Source organism: Dermochelys coriacea, chromosome 3 (assembly GCF_009764565.3).
Source record: "Dermochelys coriacea isolate rDerCor1 chromosome 3, rDerCor1.pri.v4, whole genome shotgun sequence".
In the NCBI taxonomy this organism is placed as follows: domain Eukaryota; kingdom Metazoa; phylum Chordata; order Testudines; family Dermochelyidae; genus Dermochelys; species Dermochelys coriacea.
The window spans coordinates 114,321,460-114,343,494 of record NC_050070.1 but is presented as its reverse complement, the minus strand read 5'-3'; the positions used below and the strand labels follow the sequence as shown (position 1 = coordinate 114,343,494).

Genomic DNA, 22,035 nt, shown 5'->3' with positions numbered 1-22,035 from the left:
CAGATTACAATATTCATAGACTAAATGGACTTGTCACATTTAGCATTGGGGGGGACCTCCAAGACTGGGCTCAAGTACAAATAGCAGCTCTGGGGCTTAAATAGTGACTAAGCCCTGGTACACACTGGGAGCGGGGAAAAAATCGACCTAACTTAGCTCGACTTACTGTGGTGTCTTCACCACGGTGAGTCAACTGCTGCTGCTCCCCATCAACTCTGCCGGCGCCTCTCGCGGCACAGGAATCAACGGGAGAGCGCCCAGGGGTCAATTTATTTATCTAGATTAGACGCAATAAATTGAACCCCACTGGATCGATCGCTACCTGTAGTGAAGACATACCCTAAGTTACAACCATTAGATACTGGAAAGCAAAGGGTGGATAGCAAAACCAGGGATGGTCTCTCAGAGGCTCAGGAAGGGAGATGGAGCAAGGTAGCTGAGCAATGGGATAAGCTAAAGAGAGGACAGTCTTGAAAATATTTGGAGTACTGAATTAAGAAGTTTCAAATTCCCCTTCTACCCCAATCTTAAGTTATAGGTATGTGACAAGAGGAAGTTACTTACCTTATAGTAACTACAAGGTCTTCAAAATGTGTGGTCCCTATCTGTATCCCAATGCGGGATGTGTGCATGAGCTCCATGTGCCCGAGTCGGAAAATTCTTACAAGCAGTGTCCATTGGTCCACTCATGCGCCTTTGCGTCTTGTGCTTTAAATCAAAGGCATAAAGGGAAGTGTGGACAGGCTACCACTCCAGTTCCTCTTCTACCGTGAATCCAATGAAGATCTGAAGCAGAGGGGAAAGAGGGCGGGTAGTGGACTACAGATACGGGGACTACACATCTCAAAAAAACCTCCAGTTACTGTATGGTAAATAAGTAATTTCCGTTTCTTCGAGTGCTGGTCCCTATGTGTATTCCACTGTAGGTGTCTGACAAGTAGTACTCAAGAGGAGGGTGCAATGATGCAGACGGCAGAGCCATTTGGAGAATGGCAGTCCCAGAGGATGCGTCAGCAGAGGAGTTATGCACCAGAGCATAATGTCTTGCAAGTGTGTGGATGGAACTCTACTCCATGTAGCTACTCTGCAAATGTCAAGTAAGGATACCACATTTCAGGAAAGATGTGGACAAATTAGAGAAAGTCCAGAGAAGAGAAACAAAAATGATTAAAGGGCTAGAAAACATGACCTCTGAGGGAAGATTGAAAAAACTGGATTTGTTTAGTCTGGAGAAGAAAAGACTGACGGTGGACATAACAGTTTTCAAATACATAAAAGGATATCACAAGGAGAAAGAAGAAACATTGTTCTCTTTAACCTCTGAGGATATGACAAGAAGCAATGGGCTTAAACTACAGCAAGGGCGGTTAAAGTTGGACATTAGGAAAAACTTCCTAACTGTCAGGGCAGTGAAGCACTGGAATAAATTGCCTAGGGAGATTGTGGAATTTCCATCAATTAAGATTTTTAAGAGCAGGTTAGACAAACACCTGTCAGGGATGGTCTAGATAATACTTAGTCCTGCCTTGCATGCATGGGACTGGACTAGATGACCTCTCAAGGTCCCTTCCAGTCCTATTAAATTGTTTATGGCTGTCTGGAGGGGATGAAGGGTCAGGGTGGCTGTTTCATTGGGAGATGAAGACAATCTGGTCCATACTGGTGGAACCAGTTTGTATTTCTCCTCTTCCATGGGATCAGGACTGTTCCCTGAGAGAAGAATGGTGGAGTGATTATCTAGCAGAAAGCACGGGGCGGTGTATATCGGTCATACAGGTCTCATTTTCTTCAGTATGTTGATTCAGGAGGTGGGTTTGGGAGGTCCACAAGGCACGGGGTACCAACAGTCCCGAGGTCCATGTGTAGGCTGGTACCAGGAGGCTTGAGATCTCCTGTGTGGATTAACATTTCTCGGAGGAGGAGACAGCAGCTCCTCTGGAGGTTCAGATTCTCCCAAGGAAGAGACGAAAGGGTCCAGATCCAACAGTGGTACTGACGGAGGACAAGCACAGCAGGTAGATGGAAGAGGGTGTAGGTGTCTCTCGACGGTAACGCCTGATGGAGTCACAATCTGCCTAGTGAAAGAAGGTCCTGATGATGGGGGAAACAAACTTGGGAAGAGCAAAGACATCCTTCAGTATAGTACAAGTCTCTGACCTCCCTGAAGCATGAAGGGTCCGATACGTTCATGCTGAAGAGTTGGAGGAGTGAGGCTCCATGGGGCCAGAGTGAGAGACAACAATTGTATTATCGGTGATAGAAGCTCTGATAGTGCTGGAACCAACATATCCCAACTTTTTGATTTGGATGGTGAAGTGAGTGTCACAGGCATGGGGTACTAGCTTAGTACTGGATACAGGCTTAGGACTGGATTGATGGGTTTTAGAGTCATGCCACCAGGACTTAATACATTCTAAGTCTTTAGGGGTTGAATTAATAGGATTAGGAAGATGTATGGGGGGAGGGGCTCCATGAGCCTGCGTCCAACTGAGGCCTCATGGAATTCTCCATGAGGTGTTTTCTAAGCCAGAATTTCCGCACCTCACGGGTACACCTAGGGAAAGAGCAGCAGATACATATTACAGCTAGGTGTAATACGTAACAGCTCCCTGAGAAAGTATAAACAGCACTAGTGGTCATCGTTGACTGAGAAGAAATGGGGGCAAAACACAGTTTTTGAAGCCTGGAGTTCTGGGCATAGTCCAATACCCATAACAGGGTATGGGGGTGGAGGGTTCCCAAAGTGGGGAATCTATCTACCTAGGAAACTCTGCTAAAAGCTATACAAGTATTAAAAAAAAATAACCTACCAACAATTTACTAACCATAAAGAACTATATACAAAAGGAACTGAGGCAAACTGAAATATTTACAGATTGAAGAAATCAAAGGAAAGATCCAGACACTGGAGGTTCCAACCCAGGCCATGCAGCAGTAAGAGGGAACTGGAGAGGTGAACAGTTTGCTCCTTCCTTTATGCCTTCAGCTGAAAGCACAAGGAAGACTAGGGTGAACGCACAGACCCATGGCCATTGCTTGCAAGAATTCTCCAAATCCAGGCGTATGCACACGCCTCACAGTGGTATACATAGAGGAATCGGCAGTCAAAGACTACGTGGTTATAATGGCAACCTTTTTGCAGGAAGTCTGCAGGAAGAATCCACACACAAAGTAAAAGGACACTGCAGAGAAATAATTTGTAATGACAACATTAGTCAAAGATAAAGATAATGGGCCAAATATGCATGCTTACACATGCATATAGTGTGCCGATATCATGGTACTTTAAAAACTTATGTAGTATTTAAGTTGAATGCCTCTGTGAAAATGTCAGAAATATAAGATACCTGCTAAAATCTAATCCACACAAGCCATACTAGATTTTTTTTTTTTTAAGAATACTTTGGAAGAAACAGCAAAGTTATCAGCAGTTCACAGATTAGAGTGATTCTATTAACTAAAGGGTTTTGGGATTTTGATTAAAATCCTCTGTAAGGTTCAGTAAAACACTATGTTTTCAGAGAATAGGATTTTAGTTTACTTCACTTTGCTGGCAGTGCACAGTGGCACCAAACAGAAAAGCAATCCATAAATTGGAAAAAAGAGTAGCAGGAGGGGAGGAGGAGACAAATAAGAAAATGGACTGAAAAAACAAGGTTTGGTTATTTTTAGAGTTTATCAAGCCCTTCAGGGTTTGATGGAAATTCAGTTTATTTTATAAATTACTGATAAAAATGTCATTTTTATCCCCGCAATCTAAATTCATGCAATATGTTGGCAGTAAGGGGTTCCAAAAATTTCAGCAAGGAGAGGGATGACACTCTGCAATTCTTCCCCATCCTCAGCCCCAAAAAGTCGTATTAGCAACAAAACAATTCTGATTTCAACTGGTTTAATACACAGTTAGGGTTTGTCTATAAAGATGAGGGATACCATTTTGGGCCCTTCCTAACAAGGACCGTGTCTAAGCATGGTTTGGTAGGGAGATGCTTATGTGGCTTCATTGAACAGTCAAACCACATAGCTGTACTCTTTTATGCAGCTCACTAGACATTTCCAGTTGTAGGTTGTTTTTTCTTTAAAGACATACTAATAGCCTCCTGGTCACTAAACCTTTCCCCCCCCCTTCCCAAAAGCAGTCAAGTACAATATATTATCTTTAAAGCAAGTAAATGTACTGTGGTCAGTGGCAAATGTAGAAAGTTAATTAGCTTATAGCAAATTTTAAGAAAAATATATAATATTTTGATATTGTTAGGTTTTTTCCTTAAGATTTACTGTAAGCTAATTAACACTCTACATTTGCAACTGGACCGATACATTTACTTGCTTCAAAGTATATATAACCTCATATACACACACACACACACACACACACACACACACACACACACACACACACACACACACACACACACTTTTAAAAACATGCAGTTAGGTCATTTAAAATGCTTGTTAACTGCCCCCCACCCCCCAAAAAAGTCTGATGTGCTCTTTTGAAGAAGAATAAACATTTTGAGTTCCAAAAAAATCATTCTATTCTAACTTGTATTTAATTATCCATTTTGTTTAAGAGCTCTGTCTCCTTCAAACAATCAAACTCCATTATTTACAGTCTGTTAAACTAAGTGCTTAACATCACATACACAGCTGGAAAACATTAGATTTTACAGATTTGTTTCCAATACTCTGAATGCTGGTTTTCTTCTAGTATTAATAGTTTATCAGCTAAATATCAGAAGCTACCACAATTTTGGGAACTATTTAATGTCATTTCATTTAGCAATCATGCTAACTTCAAATTACTAACAGAAAACCTTTTATTAACAGTCCTCATCCTCAAAGGAAACTGCACACTTTCAAAAGACGAGCCTGGGAGCTTAAATTCATAACTTTGCTAGACACTAAAAATCATGGTCTTAATAAAGACACTGGATTTATGGTTTATTACAACAATCTGTAAACCACTTGCCCACCTTTTCGTCCTGTGACTACCGGGGTGTTAAAAGATCACTTCACCTTGAATAGTCCCTTAGAATGTGAGTAAACTACTTACACTAAACTTCTATCTAGTCAATCTTGTATTTAGCTCTGATATCTTTCCCAGATCTGAAGAAGAGCTCTGTATAGTTCAAAAGCTTGTCTTTCTCACCAACAGAAGTTGGTCCAATAAAAGAGATTACCTCATTCACTTGTCTCTAGAAATCCTTTTGTCAAGAGTGCAGAAAACACTGCAAGGGGAATTGAAGAGAAGAATGTTCAATTATATTTTAAGAAGAAAACTAAAGTACCCCTAAGGTACTCACTTATTAAAACAAATACCTTTGAATTTCAAAATAAAAGTCATTCACATTTCCTGTAAAACACTGAACAACAAAACCAAAAAATAGTACAGTAGATACAATAGTACATTACATGGCTAAGAGAACTTCAAAACCCCACAGTTCAGGTAAGTCTACAAATGTGCTCTTGTATTATATCTCCACTAATGATAAATAATGCTGGACAGCTGTCACGGAAGTTGAGGATGCCATGATTTTCATGCTTTAAAAGAAAATATATCTGTGATTTAACATTTTTGGATATTTGTTTGCAAGTGGATGGATGTGGTATCAACACAAGACATTATCAGTCTTGAAAGATCAATGTTAAACCCTAATTTGAATGATATAAATTCAGCCACCACACAGAAGTGAATCAAAGGACCCAGCCACAAACCCTCAAGTAGTTGGACAAATGAGCTGGGGAAGGGATATGAAAACATTTTCTTCAAAGTTTCCCCACAGTACTTCAAAGAGAAACACTTTATTTGTTTTCTAACCCAGCTGTTATGCTCCAGTGCAATTCAAAGTAAACTGGAATATTTTAATTTAAAAAAATAAAGATACATTAAAATACCATTGTGAAAATAATCTGATTAATAACAGTAACATTCTTTAGACATTACCCTACATAATAGAATACTTCATCTATAACGGCATTATTTAAAAAAAAAAAAAAAAAAACCACCTGAGTTGCTAAAACCAGCTACTAGGATGTCCTTCATGGTTACCTGGGAAAAGGGCAAGTTGTAAATAACAGAGACAAAACAAGGTAAATAATCCTTCATCTCCTTTTCAGCAATATCCAAATACTGTCAATCTTGCCAAGATGAGGAGGGTATGAGGAAAGCTGAATTGAATGTTTTTTCCCCCTCCCAATTTATTTCCCTATGTAAGATATCCAATAAATCATTTTAAAGAGAACTCCTGGCACCTAAGAAGGATTAGTTGCAAATGCGTGAGTTTTAGACAAAGAACAGACATGGAACAGAATGGGGCCACATCTTAATAGGTTGACAGTCACTCTCAAGACACAGTTTAAAGAAATGCAACTGCCTGCAAAATTCGTTTCCAGAACTTGAGAAAGAGGAACAAAGGAACCAATAGGGAAGGCCTCAGGTAGTATTAAGCGGCCTTCCATGAGCCCAGCTGCTATTTCATCAGCACATTGGCTCAACAATCACTACATAATTTTCCTTTCCATTATAAAACCTAAACGGAGAGCAGCTCAACACTCCTACTTTAGTGTGTGCAATAGTATTATATTATGCAGTCATGTCTTGAGTAGCCCCTCATGGCCAGAAGTCACTCTGCAGCACCCTGCCTATGTTTCCCCCATTCAAAGGCCCTTAAGTACGCAGTTCAAAAGTGGCTCAAACAATCCCCACAAGAGCTTCATTTAGTCCTCTGACACACACTTCATTTAGGCCCCCTATGCCCAGCGCAGTTCAGTGTCTCTCTCCTGATTAACCCAAAACACCACAAACACAAATGCACACAGACTTCACCCCAACAGGCCTCGACAGTTTCTCCACGGCTTGCACAGTCTCGCTCCTAAGCTTCCCTACCTGGAGAACTCTCTCCCACCCTCTCTTGCTGCTTCAGGGCCCTACAGGAGACTTCTTTCTCCCTGCAGTGTCTACAGACCAAACAGCAACTTGCTTGGGCTTCTGCCTTCACTGCAGCTTCCCACTCTTTTTATCCTGGGATCACCTGATTCAACCCAGGTGTGGCACATCCTGTAATCAGGGCTGGCTTAGCCCAGACTCTCCAGCCTCTGGGACAACCCACCCTGTAACAAATAGAAATAGATAAACATATCTGATTATAAACTGTCCTTCTTGGGTGCTAGGAAGTGGGTGGGCTGAAAGCCCCTCCCACAGCCCAGGGAGGAGCTACTGAGCCCAGAACTCAACTAAATTCGGGGAACAACAAAGAAAAAAAAAAACAGGAACAAGTGTGAGAGTCAAAGGGCCAAAACTAGGGAACCTGAAGGGGACAATGAGCAGAGAACCCTGGACAGTGCCCACTGCTCCTCAAAGGTATCCAAGGAGCCAGTGGATGCGGCCCAGAGGAACTCTGCCCGGATGCGTGAGCAGATAAAGGAACGAAAACGGGCCCCACAGTCTCAGAGCCCCTCTTCAGCCAACCTCCTCTCCCTGCTGTTATAAATGGCCACCTTGGCCATAGCTAGGAGGAGGCTGCACCGAGGAGGCCCCTCGACTTCATGGGGCCCCGGGTGGGGTGTGCATATATAAAAAGGTGCATGGAAAAGTGCAGCCAGAACCTCAAGAAGAGATTCTGGAGGAGTAGGAAGAGGGGCTGCAACTTGGGCACTACAGATAGACATTTGCCAGGGTCTCCCTCACACCACAAAAAGGACAAGCTTTGGGAATAGAGGTGAACTGCGCCAGGTACATGCCCATGCTCATGGCTCCATGAAGGAGCTGCCAGCTAATATTCCTGGCGGGTCGTGAAACCAAGATGGAGTAGAGATTGGCCCACTGGGGACCCCCACCCTCTATAGCTAGTAGAGGGTGCCGCTCCTTGGTGTCAGGGCGGGACACGTGGGTGGTGAAGAGTGTGGAGCACAAGCATGTAAAGATGGTTCCATGGCACAGTTTGGAAGCGAACCAGCTGCAAATCATGCAGTCAGTTCAGGGTACAAAGGGGTGGGGGCTAAGAGGACTCACGGGGCAGGTGCCAGATGAAGAGATGTGGAGGGCCTGGGGTGAGGGGTGGGCAGAGGATAATCTCTTGCAGGACCCACTCAAGAAAAGACCGAGAAGTGAGTAATAAGGCTGTCTCCACCTCCTGAAGTATGTGCAGAGGGATGCCAAGGCGGAGAGCCCCATGCACCAGCCAAATGCATAGGGATCCACGCAGTCCCCCCAGTCGTAGTCCAGGAGGTCTCTGATCCTGGTAACTTCTGCCAGGACCAGCCTCTGGTGCTCCGAGGGCGACTCTGCCACCTGCAGAAGAAGATGTAGATTGTGTACCGGGGCTCCGCGAGGAGATCTGCCCCCTCCGTGGTCACCACGGACATGGTCGCCGAGCCCAGCTTCCCGGTCCGGAGGAGGTCCTGGAAGAAGACCAGCAGCTCAGAGAGTGCTGGGAAGGCAACTGCACTCAATTGGCATCAGAGAGGGAGAAGCAGTTTGCAGAATTAAGGAGCCCACAAAATATTTAAAAATTAATTTGTTCAAGGCATTGGCGTATGAGTTCATAACCTTCCCTATACTCAGGGCCATAGTACCCAACAAGTGAGGCCGGTGAAGTCTGGGCATAAGTCTAGAGAGGCAGCTGGCAGGAAAAGCAGCAGCAGCAGCAGGAAGAAGAATAAAACAGGCATAAGGGCCCTGAAGTGAGATACCAACCTGGCTGTTAAAAGTTTAGCAGCTGCACTGGCCAGCCTAAAGGAGAAGCTGCAACTGTGTGCAGGCCCATGCAGAGTAAAGGACTGATGTGGTAACTGGCAGGGGCAGGTAGGGTTGCCAACTTTCTAATTGCACAAAACCGAACACCCCTTCCATGAGGCTACACCCCTTTTTCAAGGCTCCGCCCCTGGTCACTCCATCCCCCCTCCCTCCATTGCTTGCTCTCCCCTCTCCCCACTCACTTTCACCAGGCTGGAGCAAAGGGTTGGGGTGTGGGAGCGGGTTGAGGGCTCCGGTTGGGCCCAGGGATGAGGGATTTGGGGTGCAGGAGAGGGCTCTGGGCTGGGGCAGGGAGTTGGAGTGCAGGGAAGATGAGGACTCTGGCAGGGGGTACAGGCTCTGGGAGTGGCCAAGGATGAGGGGTTTGGGAGGGGGTTCAGGGCTAGGGTAGGGTGTTGAGGGGGTGCAGGCTCTGTGAGGGAGTTTGGGTGCGGATGAAGACTCCAGGCTGGGGCAGGAGGTTGGGGTGTGGGAGAGGGTTCAGGATGTGGGGTCCCGGCAGTGCTTATCATGGCTCCCACGAAGCAGCTGCCAGGTTGCTGCAGCCCCATGGCACGTGGGTAGGCAGGGAGGTTCTGAGTGCAGCCCTCGCACGCACAGGCACCGCCCCTACAGCTCCCACTGGTTGCAGTTCCTGGCCAATGGGATATGCGGAGATGACACTAGGGGTGGGGGCAGTGATCGGAGCCTCTCTGGCTGCCCATGCAAGGACCTGGCCGCCACTTCTGGAAGCCTCGTGGAGCTAGGGCAGGCAGTAAGCCTGCCTTAGCCCCGGGCCTATGCTGCGCTGCCAACCAGACTTTTAAAGGCCTGGCTGGCAGTGCCAACCGGAGCCACCAGTGTCCCTTTTCCATCGGGCATTCAGCAACCCTAGAGGGAAGGGAAGAGGAGGAGAGAGAAATGAAAACAGGTTCTGCTTTGACATCATCCCAGCAACTGATAAATGGTGAGAAAGTGTAACATCACAGCGGCTTGTGCATTTGCATCAGAGCATGATCCGAGAGGTGCAGACAACATGGATCCGCTCCACACATGTCCACCCACCAACAGCCTGCCTGCATTCTTGGAGTTCAGTACATTCATGCATCAGGAAGTACGGGACATCCTAAAGGGGTGTCTTTAAGACTTGCAAATCCCACTCTTGCTCTTCCTGGCTTGCGAAAGCAAGTCCGGAGCAAGTGGTGCCCCTCATAAGAAAACAGCTAACCCCTCATTCAGGGAAGGAATGTTCCCTTCCTCTTTCAAACAATGCAACACTGAAAAAACTCACACTGAACACATCAATCACCCAATGTCAAACAGAATCTGTTCCTGAGCAAACTCCTCACCTTTCTGCCAAGCAGGTGAGGCAGCACCAGCACCTGATGGGAGAAATAGTGTCAAAGATGCTCCATCTGCCTCCCTTCTCCTACAAGAAGGGCTGTCCCCCTATTGGTTTCCCCACCTTTCCTCATGGGGAGCAGAGTGGGAAAGAGAGAGCCTGTAGCCTTCAGCTCTCCCTCCTGCTAGCTTACCCACCTCTACAGCCAGAATCTAAGGGGAAGAGAATGGTCCTGTCAATTCCATCTGCCCTGTTGGCATTAATCAACAGGGTGTATGGGTAGAGGAGGATGACTGGGAGCACAAGGGATGTTCCCCTGCAATCTGTGGAGATATGTGCACATGCACACACTATCCCTCACATTTGGCTGGCGATGGGTCTGCTTGGTGGGTCTCCTGGTAAAAATATGTATTTCCTTGTCCCCATTGTTTTGCTTGTGCAATGTCACTGTGGCAAATGCCATCCACACCTCTGAGGACTTACAAACACCAGACTTGGTGATCTTTCCATTTTGGTCTTCCACTATAAGATTTCTTTTCCTGCAAAGATACCCAGCACACAGCCTGGTCTTTGGGCTGTGAGCTGAAAGGGAAAGTATGGCCACACATGCATAAACTAGACAATAGTATTTTGAAAAATAATAAAAAAAGCTGCATTATATTCTTTTCAACCATAAGGATAGCACAGAACTCGCTTGAACTAGCTAACTGCAAAAATGAAGGTCAACATTTTCAGACTTGGGTGCCTAATGTTGGTTCCTAAATATAAGTGGCCTGATTGTCAGTGGTGTTGAGCACCTGTGGTACCACTGTCTAACACTCAGGACTTCAGTGCTTCCTGGGTCCTAAATTCTCATGGAGTTTCTTAACGTTTGCAATATAATTTGAGATGCTCAGTCACAAAGTGCTGAACATCCACAAATCTTAAGAAAAAACTGACTTAATTTTTATATTCTGAAGCAAAGCTTTGTGGTTACCCTACATAGTCCTTTACTGAAAAGGGATGCAACACAGAATGATATAGCTATTGTCAGGTTAAAAATCATTGATCAAATCCAAATCTCTTCACTTGTGTTACTAATGCCATCTTATGTTGCTGAAACTCACCATATTTTCAAGACCTAATTTTCACTGTTATGTTATTTATTATTTACCATCTGCACTTTTCTCAGCTTGGTCATTGAAAATAAATTAGCGAGGATAATTTCTGGTTCTCATGCAGCAGGATCATGCTACAGTGTTTGGGTTGCAAACCCTGCAATGGAAAACCATTTAAAAAAAATCACTGACAAGAAAATGTTACTATTAATATCATGTTTTCTATAGTTATTTTTTAAAATAAGAACACTACCTAATTTGAGGGCCTAAGTTATCTGACAGTGACTCTATGATTTTGCAAATGATTAATATAGAATGGGAGAATCTAAGTGAACAATAAATTGTGTTAAGAGCATACACATTCGTTGAACAGTTAAACAAATATGAGACAAATACACAGCTTTATTCTGAGAGTTAATGTAGAAAAAGGGAACAGCTGGAGATTATTAAAAGAACTCATTAGAAAAGAAAAAAACTGTTCAAATCAGATCAGCTGACAGGTGGCTATGCCTGAGAAGCTCCCTGCCTGCATCCTGAATGGTAGCATTAGTTATTGAAGCTACTGTGTGATCTTCAAATGAGAATTTACAGCTGGCAAATTTAAGCATCAGCACTGCAGGACAAACTGAAAGACATCAAAAGAATACCACCAGGCATCTCAGCACAGGTGTATAACACTGGGAGCATGCTGGCCTGTGTGTATGTGTAAGTTTGGATGAGAGGGAAAGAAGGTAGATAAAATATAGTCTTATGGTTAAAGCTCATGACTGGGAACAAGATGATTCAAGAACTATTTTTCCTGGCTCCATAACACTCTTACTATGTGAACTTGGGCAAGTCACTTCTAACCGCTCTATGTCTCCGTTTCCCGATGTAAAGGAAACATCATTTTTGGCCCTTCGAGGAATTTAGTGAGGTTTAATCAATTCATGTTTGTAATCTGCTTTGAGATCCTCACTTGGAAGGCATTATACATATGTAAGGAGATAGGAAAAACAATATAGCTAGAGGGCACCCAGGACTTAAGTGTTTCCTGGGCCCTGATATCTCCTGGAGGCCATGTCTGCAACACACTAAATAACACAAGGAATATTATTACAATATTTGAAATTATACAATAAATACTGGGTTTAAAAATCTTAATTTTGCAAGCAGTGCTTCTTAAAGAACTTTTGACAATTGATGGTAAATAAAGTCTAACCCTTTAATAAGAAACAAGGATCCTGAATCTGACAAGATATCTATGCACATAGGTCTCAATGAAGTTAATAGAAACACAGGAATGAATTTCATCCATAGAGGGCATGGCATGATTGGGCCCAATTTGTTCCTTAATGCTGAAAAAATGATGACTCTTTACTGGATATTTTCAAATTCCAAACTAAAGGGAAAAAAATACTACAGGCAGGATCCAATATTGGTAGATGCTTGTGATGGCCAATTCTCTTCTACACATGAACACTACACATTTTATTACTGATTTAATTAATAAAATACAGTACATTAATGGAGCTAAACAAATACTGAAGATTTATTAATTACTTAAATGTACTTATTAATATGCATATATCAAATGCAAAACACTGCAGTAATACAACATTGTTAGTCAAATTCACAAAGTTGGGGAATGTAGATGGATGTTCTAACAACATTTTGAGCTTTTTATCACAAAATAATAACCTCAATAAATATACTGATCTACATATTTAACAAGAAAAACATATCTGTACAACATGGCGGATCTAAACTTGCTGCACAAACCATACTTAATGTAGCATTCATGTATTTTTTTGCATTTGTTTTGCCAGGTTTAATTTAAAGGTGACAAAAAAAAAGGGAGGGGGACTCAAGTGGGGCCACTTGTATAAGTAAGATTTTGTAGAACTGGGGCCTAAAATGTGATTAGAATTTCTTTAAAAGAAGAAAAGGAATATGTATTTCAACTACTACACTTAAAGAAGAAAAAGATGAAGGGTTTTGTTTAAAACATTTAAAATATTCCCCTTGGGTAGAGACCAAGTATGGAAGATTTCATCCCTAAGTTTTCAGAAATTTGTGTGTGTGTGTAAAAACAGGTACTTATAATGAAACTTTATAAGTACAAAAGAACATAAGAATTGCCATACTGAGTCATACCAAAGGTCCATCTATCCCTGTATCTGTCTTCCGACAGTGGCCAACACCAGGCGTCCCAGAGGGAATGCACAGAACCGGTCATCATCCAGTGATCCATCAAGTAACAGGATATTATCTTAAATTATCCTTTCTTGGCTCTTTTTTTCTGGCTAACTCTCCCCCTCTTTTAACCTCTTAGTATGCAAATTATGCCTTTGGACTCAAGGTTTTTCTGATTTTACCTGGGAATAAATCAGGAGTAACTCTGTAGAAGTCAATGAAGTTACACCGACATTTATTTATAACTACTATGAGTTCAGAATCAGACCCAGTTAGACTCCCTGAAGCCCAATTAATAACATAAAACTTACACGACTTCACACATTATTTCTGTATTTGGTCCTTAAAAAGCTGGACGTGCACAAGTCCATGGGGCCGGACGAATTGCATCCGAGAGTGCTGAGGGAATTGGCGGCTGTGATTGCAGAGCCCTTGGCCATTATCTTTGAAAACTCGTGGCGAACGGGGGAAGTCCCGGATGACTGGAAAAAGGCTAATGTAGTGCCCATCTTTAAAAAAGGGAAGAAGGAGGATCCTGGGAATTACAGGCCAGTCAGCCTCACCTCAGTCCCTGGAAAAATCATGGAGCAGGTCCTCAAAGAATCAATCCTGAAGCACTTAGAGGAGAGGAAAGTGATCAGGAACAGTCAGCATGGATTCACCAAGGGAAGGTCATGCCTGACTAATCTAATCGCCTTTTATGATGAGATTACTGGTTCGGTGGATGAAGGGAAAGCAGTGGATGTATTGTTTCTTGACTTTAGCAAAGCTTTTGACACGGTCTCCCACAGCATTCTTGTCAGCAAGTTAAGGAAGTATGGGCTGGATGAATGCACTATAGGGTGGGTAGAAAGCTGGCTAGATTGTCGGGCTCAACGGGTAGTGATCAATGGCTCCATGTCTAGTTGGCAGCCGGTGTCAAGTGGAGTGCCCCAGGGGTCGGTCCTGGGGCCCGTTTTGTTCAATATCTTCATAAATGATCTGGAGGATGGTGTGGATTGCACTCTCAGCAAATTTGCGGATGATACTAAACTGGGAGGAGTGGTAGATACGCTGGAGGGGAGGGATAGGATACAGAAGGACCTAGACAAATTGGAGGATTGGGCCAAAAGAAATCTAATGAGGTTCAATAAGGATAAGTGCAGGGTCCTGCACTTAGGATGGAAGAATCCAATGCACCGCTACAGACTAGGGACCGAATGGCTCGGCAGCAGTTCTGCGGAAAAGGACCTAGGGGTGACAGTGGACGAGAAGCTGGATATGAGTCAGCAGTGTGCCCTTGTTGCCAAGAAGGCCAATGGCATTTTGGGATGTATAAGTAGGGGCATAGCGAGCAGATCGAGGGACGTGATCGTTCCCCTCTATTCGACACTGGTGAGGCCTCATCTGGAGTACTGTGTCCAGTTTTGGGCCCCACACTACAAGAAGGATGTGGATAAATTGGAAAGAGTACAGCGAAGGGCAACAAAAATGATTAGGGGTCTAGAGCACATGACTTATGAGGAGAGGCTGAGGGAGCTGGGATTGTTTAGTCTGCAGAAGAGAAGAATGAGGGGGGATTTGATAGCTGCTTTCAACTACCTGAAAGGGGGTTTCAAAGAGGATGGCTCTAGACTGTTCTCAATGGTAGCAGATGACAGAACGAGGAGTAATGGTCTCAAGTTGCAATGGGGGAGGTTTAGATTGGATATTAGGAAAAACTTTTTCACTAAGAGGGTGGTGAAACACTGGAATGCGTTGCCTAGGGAGGTGGTAGAATCTCCTTCCTTGGAGGTTTTTAAGGTCAGGCTTGACAAAGCCCTGGTTAGGATGATTTAACTGGGACTTGGTCCTGCTTTGAGCAGGGGGTTGGACTAGATGACCTTCTGGGGTCCCTTCCAACCCTGATATTCTATGATTCTATGATTCTATGATTCTTAGATCAAAGGTTGTTAAGTCAGTATTAAAAGTGATCCTTACATCTCTTATATTTTCTCTCTCACACTCCTCGTATTACAAATGATCCCAACAGTTTCTGAAAGGTGGCCATGACCAGCAGGAAGTTTAGAAAGAACAACTGTAATCAAAAGTTTTCAAATACAAATAGTTTATATTCTTTGTGAGGTGTCCTTAGCTTCTGATCTCTCAGGCCCAGGGCCTAAACTAAATTTATGAATGGAGTTTTCTTTTAAAAGCTGTCTTACCAGTGCTGTGAATGACAGTTGCTTTAGTTAGGCTGGACTGAATTCCTCCAGAGTCAATACATTTGGGCAAATGATTTTGGCCCAAAGGAACCAAAAGAACTTCTAATTTTATGGGAACATAAGGTGGGAGTGGGACAGTTCCCAATGAATGTGCTTGAAATCCTAATTGAAGAGGGACTGGTGGTTTCAGACATTTCCCAATATACTGTCACACACACTAAAACATCAACTCTATTTACCTTTGTAGAAGTCCAGGACTGAGCTGTTTAGATGACTGACCGTATACATCACTTCAGCAGAGATAGTGGTCTTTGCAGATTAGGTCAAGGAATGGGCTGAGTTGTGTGGAGAAGCTCACCTTGCAGCTGCTGCCTGTACTATATCTAGTATGTGAATACAACCTTTCACATGGTCCAAAAAAGGGGATAGGGAGGGATGAGTGTGGGACCACAGCCCTGTACTCCCTTCTGCCCAGCCCCCGCCCTTTTTGGCAGGCTAGAATAGTGATCTGTGCTAGACTCCTCTTGTTCTTATATATGTGGAATCCAAGAACTGGTTTCTTCCTGGCCCCTGTCCAGGCACATAAGGGAATGGGAACAGGGACATCTTTTTCTGACCTCCTCACTTGTGTCCTCTCGTTTTGCAAATCAGCACATGGTTAGGCACAATCCATCCCAAGTTGTTTATATGTAGCACAATGACCAACACCACCACTACACTAGGAGCTCACTTATAACGCAATGTTTTGCATTTAAAGAACTTTATGAGGGGTTACACAAAACTAAGATGACCCTCTGAAACCCTCCACTTCTCCGAAAAAAAGAAGGCCTCCTTAACACACACTATATGGCTAGTTTTCATCCAAAGAAAATCTTTAGGAAATAAATGTGGAGGGTTGAAGGCAGAAACTTGCCAAGGATCAGTAGTATACTAAAAGGCTGCAACACTGTATGTCTGGGGTAAAAATTTTATCCTTATTTTCTTCCCAGCTAGATCAAGCAATTGATTTAGCAGATTTTAAAGTGGCCATAAAACCCATAATCTCAGCTAAAATATAAGTATACACCTCTTTGCACTACAAAGGACAGGGTTAAGATGCAATTTCAGACTATGAAATTTGGTTAGATATCTTCAAAAATCTTTAACATTCTGAACGAGTGACTTTTGTTAAAATGAAGTTTACTGGCAGCTGGCCTATACTTTACTCAGACATGAATAAGACATCTGACAATCAAAGTTTGCCAAAAGGAGGAGGACAGAGTCCAAAAGGGGAACATTTTGTTTCCAGGATTCAGGTAGAGCATTATGAACAGTGAAAATTAAAACAAAAAATACAAATTAATCTTTTCAAAGTTGCTGACAATGTCTCTAAAAGAACAAAATGCTCTCTGAGCAAGACAATGACACCAACATTTTATTGGCCTTCTGCTACTGTAATTTTTTTTCTTGTGCCTATAACTTCTGTGTCCATGCAAATATGTATGGACCAATCTGTGCACGCGCATGCGCACGCATACATACACACGTGCATACGTGTATGTGTGTGAGAGAGAGAGAAAACTTGCCAGAGTACAAAGATGGTCATGTTTTTCCATTCTGCCATTAACATTTAAAGCAAAAGGTATACCAAGGAATTATACACGGTTATGAAGTTCCAATCCTGTAACAGTGCCGGCTGGAAGTAAATATACTGAAACTTTATGTATTTGGTGAATCATAAGCCTTAAAGAATGGGTTAAAAATTGCATGAAGCCTTATGAAATACTCACCTATTTTTAAGCAGAGAGGTGCCAATCACCATACCGCCCATTTAAATGACAAGAGAAGGCAGTCAGCACCTTGCAGGAAAAAGTACAAAGTGTACCAATAATCTCCTATTTTTTTCCTAAAGGGAAGGTAAGATGACTCTAGTATAAATATACTTTCCCAACTGTTCTGTCCTATACACACACCACAGAACACAAACACACGCACGTTGCACACATAATGGAAAGCTGTTAGTCTGCCTTCCAAGCACAAGCATGAGAATGTCAACAATGATCCAAGTTGACTCTTAATATCCCCAGACATACAGAAAATGCAGAAATACTTTCAACACTTACAAATGAGTTTATAATTATATAGTAGATGTGATAAAATTTTAAAATGCTTAGTGTAACTCATGCAAGTACCCCAAGCAGCCATATGATAAAAGTAACAGAGCCAAAAAACAAACAAATGAGAAAAAAAACCCCACAGCTCAGCTACATGCAAAAACATAGCTTTGTTTAGGTAAAACTGACCTCATCTAGGATGGTTATTGTGAATTGTGCTGTGCAGAAGTAATTCAGCATTGTGGTGTGCAAAAGGGTACAGAACACGTACCTCATCTACTTCCTTGCCCCTCCAAAAAATTTACTTATTTTTCTTTAAGATACTGGCCTCATAGATAGGAGGGAAGCAGATGAGGTGTAGCTATAACTTGATTTTAATAAGGCTTTTGACATAGTCCTGCATTACATTCTCATAAGTAAACGGGGGATATGTAGTCTAGATGAAATTACTGTAAATTGGGTGCACAACTGTTTGAAAGACTGTACTCAGAGTAATTATTAGTGGTTTGTTGTCAAGCTAGGCATGGATATATAGTGAGGTCCCACAGGGGTCAGTTCTGGGTCCAGCACTATTCAATATTTTCATTATTGACTTGGATAATGGAGTGAAGAATATGCTTATAAAATCTGCAGATGACACCAAGCTGGGAGGGGTTGCAGGCACTTTGGAGGACAGGATTAGAATTCAAAACAATCTCAACAAATTGAAGAATTGGTCTGACTTCAACAAAGTCAAGTACAAAATAGTTCACTTAGGAAGGAAAAAATCATATCCCCAACTACAAAACGGGAAATAACTGGCTAGGCGGTAGAACTGCTGAAAAGGTTGTAAAAAGAAAAGGAGTACTTGTGGCACCTTAGAGACTAACAAATTTATTTGAGCATAAGCTTTCGTGAGCTAACACGAAAGCTTATGCTCAAATAAATTTGTTAGTCTCTAAGGTGCCACAAGTACTCCTTTTCTTTTTGCGAATACAGACTAACACGGCTGCTACTCTGAAACCTGAAAAGGTTGTGCGGGTTATAGTGGATCACAAAACTGAATGAGTCAACATGATTCAGATGTGAAAAATATCATTCATACAAACGTAAGAATGGCCATATTGGATCAGACCAATTGTCCTGTCTTCCGATGGCGGCCAGTGCCAGAAGCTTCAGAGGGAATTAAAAGAACAAGGTAATTTATCAAGTGATCCATCAACTGTCATCAAGTCCCAGCTTCTGGCAGCTGGAAGTTTAGGGACACCCAGAACATGAGGTTGTATCCAAGACCATCTTGACTAATAGCCACTGATGGAGCTATCCTCCACGAACGAATCTAATTTTTTTTAAACCCAGTTATAATTTTTGCATTCACAACATCCATTCTAGGGTGTATTAACAGGAGTGCCATATGTAAGAAATGGGAAGTAATTGTCCTGCTCTACATAGCACTGGGGAGGCCTCAGCTGGAGTACTGTGTCCAACTCTGGGCACCACACTTTAGGAAAGATGTGGACAAACTGGAAAGAGCTCAGAGGAGAGCAAAAACATGATAAAACACGTTAGAAAACCTGACCTATGAGGAAAAGTTAAAAAACCCGGGCATGTTTAGTCTTGAGAAAAGAAGACTGAAGGGGAAGCTGGTAACAGTCGTCAAATATGTTGCGGGTTGCTATAAAGAGAACCGTGTTCATTTGTTCTCTATGTCCACCGAAAGTAGGACAAGACGTAATCAGCTTAATCTGCAGCTAGGGAGATTTACGTTGGATATTTGGGAAAACTTTAACTATTAGGGTAGTTAAGCTCTGAAATAGGCTTCCAAGTGGAACCCTGATCATTGGAGGTTTTTATGAACAGGTTAGACAAACACCTGCCAGGGATGGTCTAGGTTTATTTGGTCCTGCCATAGTGCAAGGGGATAGACTTGATGATTTCTCGTCTAACCCCCTGCAACAGTTCTATGATTTGATGCCATTTTTCTCTCTCGTAGTTCTCTAGATCCTCATCTATTTTGATCCTGTACCATTTTCTATAAGGTCATATGATAAAGCAGCAAGCTGCCCTATCACAAATGTGCCCTAGAGATCCTTTTCTTTGGTTGTCTCTGAACTTTGAAGTAAGCACTGTGGTACTTCAGCTGGGTGAGGACCATCACAGCTCTGGAAAAAGAATTAAATATCCACAAACTGGAACTGATCCATGTGGCAATAAGCAGCAACCTTACCTGGTGCAGGAGTAGGCTAAAGCTTATTTCTGAAACTCGTAAGCAGAGTAATTTCAAATGAATGTTTAATTACAAAATGTCTTTTCTAGCTTTCATAACTCTTTCTTGAACATACTGCTTTATATTTATACCTAATGACACCCAATGTGTTAGGTAATCATGGGTGAAAGCTGGCACAATTGCAGCCAATGGGAGGTTTCAACACTGACTGTGACGGGGTCAGGATGTAACCCCATATTTTTGTCTTTGCTGAGACATTATGTGTATACTACACATTGGGTGTGCAACAGGTAACCTCAGGCAGTTTGTACTATTCTCAAGTTGCTGAGCACACACAATATCAATGTAAAAAACCCACAAAATTAGCACACATATATTCCACAGAACAGAAGATCAACCACAAGTAGCATTTATGTCACAAAAGAAAACTGAGCAAATAAAATCAAGAACTGGAATCGGATCAGTCTGTGAAAGACACCACTTGCAGCTGGTTGAGTCTACTTTAGCTTTACAGGAAGAACATGAAATTTTTAGGCTCACCCAAATTTCTTAAGCACTCTGGTGCAACGTTTCTCAAATGCGGCCACCTGGCGCCACCAGGAGGTTTTCATGGGGCCACAACAGCTTCCTGGCCAGCGACTGGGGGAGGGGGTAAAGCATCAGCCTCTCACACTCCCTCCTTGTCGCTCCCGGATGCACAGTGCCCCGCACCACCTCTGGAGAGAGGTGGGGCACAACATTGCAGGAGCAAGGTGAGTTCTTGACCCACCTTGGGGGGAGGGGGTTTTGGTGGCAGGCTCCAGCGGCGGGACTTCAGGAGCCTGGCTGTGTGGCCCCGGGCTCCAACTGCGGGGCAGTGGGTACTGACCCCCACAACTCTGGCCCCATGGCTCTGGGCTCCAGCTGCAGGTCTTCAGCTCCGGCCTCTGGTTCCAGCTGTGTGGCAGCAGGCGCTGGCTTCCGGCTCCAGTCCCAAGGTCTGGCTGCGCAGTGGCAGGAGCCGACCCACAGCTCCAGCTGTGTGGCCCCTGGCGCTGATGCCCTGCCCCAGCTGCACAGCAGCAGGCGCCAACCCACAGCTCTTCTGTTCCTGAGCTCTGGCCATGCAGCTCTGGGCTCTGGCACCCAGATCCAGCTCTGGCCATGCGGTGGCAGACACTGGTCCCCGGGCACTGACCCACAGCTCTGGCTGCGTGGCAGCAGACTCCGATCCCTGGCTCCAACAATGCAATTCCTGTCCCCAGCTCCTGGCTCTGGCCATGGACACTGAGTCCCGGCCCTGGCTGCAAGGCAACAGACACTAGGCCATGGCTCCAGCCACGCAGTTCCTGTCCCCAGCTCTGGCCGCGGGCTCTGAGTCTTGGCCCTGGCTACATGGCAAAAGACACTGGGTCCTGGCTCTGTCCACGTGACACCTGGACTCATCACCTATCCCCATTACCCCTGCTGCCTCCCATAGCCCCGCATCCACCCCCTCATTGCCCCAGGCCCCAACTGGCTCCCCATCCCCACATCCATCCCACCATCACCTCTGGCCCCTGCCGCCTTCCGCCGTGTCCCCTCCATCCAGGGCTTAATGAGAAAAGTCATATTAACAAACATGCAAGTATCACTTTTCATAGCAGACTTACTAACTGTCTGTGAAAAGTGATACCTGTATGTTTGTTAAAAATCACATCACTTTTCATAGCCTCCCAGGTAGGTACTAAGTGTGCTGTGATATTAACAAATATACAAATATCACTTGCAAAGGGGGAGGCAGCATTATTTGTATTACTGAGTCTGCCAAAAAACCCTACAAACATAAATTACAATGATTTGGATTTGTATCTGTGCATATTTAATTGTTTTTCCTAAAGTTAATTAAGTATTTTAGGAAAAAGTGTCAGTGTGGCCACCAGTGAGAATTGGTGGTCACACTCTGATGCCACCAAAAAATTTGTTGAGAGAACCCCCCTACTGTAGTGAAACTGCATGACTGACATTCTTTGTCTCAGTCCCAAACATCCAGCATGACAAATAGAGGGCTTAATCCAATGCCAATTAAGCAAATGGAAAGCCTCAATTAACTTCAATGGCAGTTGGACCTGGCTCACAGTTATCTTGACAAATTAGGCGTCTTCCATTGTTGTATGCAGAAGAGTTCTGTTTAAACGCAAAAACTTGTCTCTCACCAACAGAAGTTGGTCCAATAAAATATAT

At 43.6% G+C, this 22,035-nt stretch overlaps 1 protein-coding gene and 1 long non-coding RNA gene across 6 annotated transcripts in view; one reads left to right on the top strand and one right to left on the bottom strand.

Annotated features, from left to right (window-relative positions):
• The window catches only part of UST (uronyl 2-sulfotransferase), a 344,421-nt gene that overhangs the window by 153,230 nt on the left and 169,156 nt on the right, over window positions 1-22,035 (bottom strand). The gene's annotated exons all lie outside the window — the stretch shown is intronic.
• On the top strand, window positions 107-21,780 carry LOC122459376. Its single transcript, XR_006280026.1, has 3 exons — window positions 107-117; window positions 14,339-14,342; window positions 21,586-21,780. It is a non-coding gene; the product is annotated as an uncharacterized LOC122459376 (long non-coding RNA).